Consider the following 6,309-nt stretch of genomic DNA (forward strand, 5'->3'; position numbering starts at 1 on the left):
AGCCCGTGCTATATCCGCTGTAAAGAATATGAATCTTCCCGAGATCCCAAGAAATATTAACATTGGTGACATCAGTATAAAAGTGCCAAACCTGCCCTCTTTTAAATAAAAAATTTAAAAGGCCACTCCCAGGTAAAATCCAGGGGGAAAAGTCATCTAAGTTTACCATGCAGTTGTTTACCAAAAATAGAGGAGAGTCTTAACTTTTGCTCTTGGATTTAAGTCAAGGTACTGTATAGAACTTGTGTAAAATCAGTATGGCAGTTCAACGTTGCTTTTCTTGCTCAGTGATTTTGAAGAAATTGAGTAGTTCCGGTGTAATTTTGTTTTTCTTTTTTTTTCTAAATTGCATTCCTATGCCCACCTAAGGCATGCCTCTCTATGTTTTGGCTACAACAGTATTTCAAAAAGTGTTTGAGACATTTCTTTAAATTATGTACAACCCATAATGTTGCTGTATTGTATGGATCACAGGTGCAGCATTCCTTAATTCTTTCTGTTACTTGTCACAATTGTTATTTAAAGAACCAAGTATGTATTGCATGAAAACATTATGACCTTTTTCTCTTAGTTTAAATAAACTCCAAGGTAACTGGACTTCTAAAGCAAAAAAAAAAACAAAACAAAACTCAAAAATTACCAAGTATTTGGAACTCTGGTGGCAATGGAAATTGGCAATTTGGAAAATGATTTGACATCATCTAATAGAGTCAAATGCATGCTCTATGATAACCCAGCAAGTCCACTTCTCCTGAATAATGTAATGTCTATATGCAGTCTGACAATTAAGTTTGCAAACTTGTTGCAACGATGTTGCTAACCTATATATATATATATATATCAGGGGGATTATTCATTATAAGTTTGTACCAACTGGACAAACAGTTAACCAAGTTTATTATTTGCAAGTGCTGAAAAGGCTGCATGAAAAAGTTAGATGAAAATTACCTGAACTTTTCTCCAACAATTCATGGCTCTTGCATTACGACAATGCACCAGCTCACATGGCACTGTCTTTGAGAGACTTTTTAGCCAGTAAACAAATAACTCTATTGGAACACCCTCCCTATTCCCCTATTCTGGCCTCCAATGACTTCTTTCTTTACCCAAAGATAAAGGAAGTATTGAAAGGAAGACACTTTGATAACATTCAGGACATTAAAGGTAATATGACGACAGCTCTGATGGCCATTCCAGAAAACGAGTTCCAAAATTGCTTTGAAGGGTAGACTAGGCACTGGCATCAGTGCATAGCTTCCCAAGGGGAGTACTTCAAAGGTGACCGAAGTGATATTCAGCAATGAGGTATGTAGCACTTTTTTCTAGGATGAGTTCACAAATGTAATTGTCAGACCTTCATTATGTCAATGTCAATGTAGATATAAACATAGATACAGATATAGAAACAAACAGTAATTAAAACAAAACATTCTCCACTTGACCACTTGAGGGGACTAAAGAGAAAAGAATGTTATTAGTGTAAGGCAGGCTTCTGAAAGAGCAAGGACATGAAGTTAACATTTAACAAAAAGTTATAGAATACAGAGAAAATCGCTGGTTGGGCTGTGAGTTTTGCAGCACCTGGGGAAGGGTTGGGAGAGTCAGAAGGTATGGGTGATAGACTCCCATGAGGGACTTAAGAGCTAGGTGGGTGAAGGAACTAGGAATCTTGCACACGGGGTGGTGACTCAAGTGAAAGGAATGCACAATGGTAGTATTCTCTATGGTATATTAGGAGAAAATGGGGTATCATTTCTATTTAGAACCTCAGCTGGAATTGCCTGTGGGGTGGTGCTTCAGGCCAATCGTAAAAGGAGATCACACAGATGGAGACACCTCCCTGACACACACCCCTTAAATTATGCTGTAGGTAGAACTGAGGCTAGAGGACTGAACTCGGTTATTTCTCCTTGGTACTGTCCATATGCCTTTTTTTTAAAAAAACAAAGTCAGGGACTTAAATAAATTGCTGTGAAATTTCATCTTGCTGAGGCAAGCCCATTTTCTCAGCCAGCTGAGGTCTTTTTGATATTTTAATTTTTGACTTGCCAACTTCTGACAAAGTGTATTGACACTCCCTTCCCCCTACCGGTTACTCTTCATTTACCCCACCCAGTAAGGGCTTCATCAGCAGAGTGTCCAGTTAAGTTAGGCCAAAGAAGTCCCCAGCATGAGAGAAGTGAGACAACTATGCCACAACCACACGGCTGCCACCCTCCCTCCGTGGTTCTGAGGGGTTGTTTCTCTAAAGCAACAACTCCCAGGAGGCCCTCACACAAGGCCTTGCCCAGCCCCAACTCTCATAACATTGTCCCTACCCTGCCCTTTGAGACCTGAGCATAAAGGTCACCCTAGGATGTGAGGCCCAGACCCCTTAAAACTCTCTGTATGTCCATTCCTTTTAATTGTGTCACCATTGTCACTCCAAGATCCTGAATGATTTACCCTTGAAAAAAATCATGGCATGTTAACATTTGGCACCACCACTTCCTTTCCCCATTATCTCCAAATGTGGGAGAGTTGTATTATATTTGGTTCTTCTCTCAGTTGATTGTCTTTGTAACTTTGAGCAAGGCACATACGGCAGACAACCTCGATATCATCTACATCCCAATGCCCTCTGTGTGAAGTCAGAATATCAGCATTCTTCCCCTTCCCTCCACATTTCTCCTCCTCCCACTGCCCCTCCTGTCACCCATGAACCTGGACTTGCAAAACGTCAACGTTATCAATACCTGTAGTCTGTTCAGTGACCTTAATGGTCTGTGTTTGTTTGTTTGTTTGTTTGTTTGTTTGTTTGTTTGTTTGTTTGTTTGTTTTCTATAGGCTTATTCTGAATCTGAATACCAATTAACAATGATTGTGTGTGGTCAGTATAGAGCTATTTCCACTGAAGAGCCCAGTGGTATGGGAGGGTTGTGTCTCCTGTTCTTGGGGGGGGTCTCCATTTCCCAAAGGAAAATGCCCCCCATACTTGTGGTGAAATGAATGATCTTTTCTCATACTCTATCAGTGGCCCAATATAAATGCCATCTTTTAGTTAGCTTTATATTTGGGCCATGGCTTGTTTGTATAGTTTTTTTGTTTGTTTTTCTGGGTTTTTAGCCAACACTTTTTTTTTCCTTGTGAAGAAGCAGTATATGCATTCTCGCCACATTTTCAGATGTATCCAGTAGCTCAATTATCTTGTCTCCCACAGCATATCATCCCTCCTGAAATTCACCATCCTCCAGAACTAAAAGAAAGCTCTGGAATCTCCGTGCCCTGCCCTTTAGCCACACGCACTGTCCCTGAATCCTGGGGCTCTGTGGCTAGGCATTCTCCCTTGTTCTCACAGATTTTATTCTCCAACAGCTTTTTTCTGTGTAAGAAGTAAACTTTTTGAGTCTTTACATATCCAAAGATGTCTTTATCCTTCTTTCACAGACAACTGATCTTTTAGCTAGGTATGATTTCAGGTTCAAAGTCATCTACATTCCCTAGACTACACCGCTCTTGTCTCAGCATTTTGAACTAGTGATGTGAGTTCTCATGCCAGTCTTTCTCTTTCTGTAGAAGGACCCTCGTCACACTCCCCCACCCTCCAGTTTCTGAAAGCATTAAAAAATCTTCTCTTTATTATTGTTGTTCTGAAATTACGTAATATATAGATAAACATTTTTAAGTCATCCCTTTCAGTCTGAAGATCTGCATTCTTCTTTATCTCTGACTGTTTCCTCCTCCTCCTCTTTGTTCTTGTCTTCTTTACAATTTATATGTAATTTTTTCCCTTCTACTTTTTCTGTTTATTCTTTGATAAATTCATATTAGCTTGACCTTCTATATCATCTCATTTTTTTCCCTCTTCATTTTCTCTTGTTTTACTCTCAGTCTAGGAGAATTTCTTGAGTTTTAACTTTCAAAACTTTAGTTAAATTTTTATTCCAGCCACTGCACTGTTTCATGAATTCTTTCTTTTTATTTGCCTTTTCTTTATCATAGCACACTACTCTTATTTTATAGTTTTAATATTTTCTCACATCTCTGAGCATATTAAAGTTCTGCCTCATTTCTTTGTTTTCTTTAAGTTCTCTTCTTAATTACTTCTGTTTCTTTTACTGAGGTTAGTTTGCCCTTTTGCTCAACTTGGTCCTTTTCTTCCATGTTCTGGTTCTTGTATGTGACTTGGTTGTCATATATCATTGTCTATCAATGTTTAAAAATGAAAGGCCAGGCTGATTATTCTAAAGTATAGAGAGGGATTTCCTCTTCTGTTGTCTGAGTCCATTTGTTTCCTGATTAGCCTTTCCTCCAGAGGAATAACTCCAGCTGAGAGATCTGTGTTTCTGGATTACTTGTATATGGTCTCTGCTTTAGGGTGAGTGGAAGAGGATCTTCCTGACAGGTTATGAGCCTTCAAAAAGAAAGAAGAGTGTTTTACTGAAAGAGCCCTCTTCTAGCACTAGCACCCTTGATTTTCTTACACAGTTTTTTAATTTTCTTAGAGACATCCACACGTTTTTGTCCCTAGGGACAAACTTCTGTGGCCAACCTGACATTTTGTACCCAAAGGTGGGGACAGGGGGAGAAATTGCCCCCATCCCACATAGACCTTCAGCCAATCTCCTTATCTTCATCTCTACTTTCAACCCCCACCCTCCAACCTGCTATCTCTGAGCCCAGACCCCTGTGGCTCTGATAGGCTTAGTGCTCACCTCCTACACACACAAACACACACACACACACACACACCATGTCTACCCTGTAGCCTTCCCTGGGCTTCCTCCAGGCTGGAGCCTTCATCTCTCTATTTCCTCCCCTCAACATGCTCACACCCAGCTTCTCAGAATTCTTGAAATCTCACACATTTTGAAGGATCCCTTAGAGCCTCTTCACTTTGTGAGCTTATTTCTTTTATTATCTACCATTTTATATAATTGTAATGGGCTATGGAAAGGCAGAGTACAAAATATGCTAAGTCTATTGTCTTCAGCTATACACTTAAAGGAACTTATACATGAGAGAAATAGATAAGTAAACAGTGACCCATGTCCCTGTGGCCTTGGCATGACCATTCATTCCCATCTGTAGGTGGACATAGTCACATCTAGTTGTGATCATGGCACACTATGTTTGTGCATGTGTTTCACATAATATTTTTACATTTTTCCCACAGTGCCATGAAGCCTTTGTCTTTTTCACCTGAATAAATGTGTGAGACTCCCAGGGGAACCTGCACCATCCCCTGCAGATGTAGGTGTCATTAACCCCAATTTGCACGTGAGAAAATTTGGAGGCAAAGTGGCAAACGGTGAGACAGGAGTGAGAAGCCATGTCGGCCACATTCCAAATCCTGCTCTTTCCTTGCTCATGAGTTGCTCTGAGGACTAAATGAGATCAACTATCTGGAGCTCACAGCAAAAGTTTGGCAAATGAAATTACCATTCCAGGTCCCCCTCCTTCATCACAGATTTACATACCCCAACTTCCTCCCTCCTCTTGCAGAGGATAAAAGCCACAAGGAAAGGCCTAAGGAGGACATCACCTCCTTCCTTCAGGGGGCTCAGAGCTCAATTGGGAACAGCTGGAGATATTATTTTTAGTTCAGGTTCACAGCAGCAACTTACGCCCAAAGGGAAAAGGCTGTGACCCAAACAAGGCCACTTAAAAGTTGGTAATTTACTCTCTAATTACTGAAAGACTTCCACTTCTACATGTTCTGATGGGAAGTTTCCTTGTGTCTCAGGGCTTCTAATATGAAGAGCCCCACCACGCTGAGCAGTAACACTAGGGCATCCACCAGGGACACTTAAATCTAGCAGGGACACCAGGATGCAGAGGGGTGCCAAGGAGAGGAAACTGGTAGCATTTCACCACAAGTAGAGCTTTAGGTTTGGATAAGCCTGGTTCAAATTCTAGCTGTCACTAAGTAGCTGTATGAGCAGAAGCAATTACTTTATTTCTCTGTTCCTCAGTTTCCTTTTTTGTAAAATGAGGAAGAGGGAAAAGCAAAAACAAACAAAACAAAGCACCACCTATCCTGTCATATATTACTGTGACATCGGCAATAACCACATGTAACAGGGCCTAGCATAGCACCAGGCCTGCATTACAGGTGCTCAAGAAACTGTCACTATCTGCATAATCCAACACCTGCTGCGATGTTTCTCTGGAAAACCACACATCTGCTAAAATGTCAGAACTACCCAGGCTGACTGATATGCTGTGCTCTTTTTCCTGACTGATTCTTCTTCTCTGCCTGAGATTCAAGACTACCCCAGTCCTGACATTTCTGTTTTCTTTTTCTTCCTTCCTTTCTTTCTTCCTTTC

General features: G+C 40.6%; 1 pseudogene; it reads left to right on the top strand.

Annotated features, from left to right (window-relative positions):
* Nucleotides 1-597, top strand: part of LOC109395874 (AP-3 complex subunit sigma-1-like) — a 1,121-nt pseudogene extending 524 nt beyond the window's left edge.
* The last annotated feature ends 5,712 nt before the right edge of the window (nucleotides 598-6,309 follow it).

Source organism: Hipposideros armiger, unplaced genomic scaffold, assembly GCF_001890085.2.
Source record: "Hipposideros armiger isolate ML-2016 unplaced genomic scaffold, ASM189008v1 scaffold_491, whole genome shotgun sequence".
NCBI classification, from domain to species: Eukaryota; Metazoa; Chordata; class Mammalia; order Chiroptera; family Hipposideridae; genus Hipposideros; species Hipposideros armiger.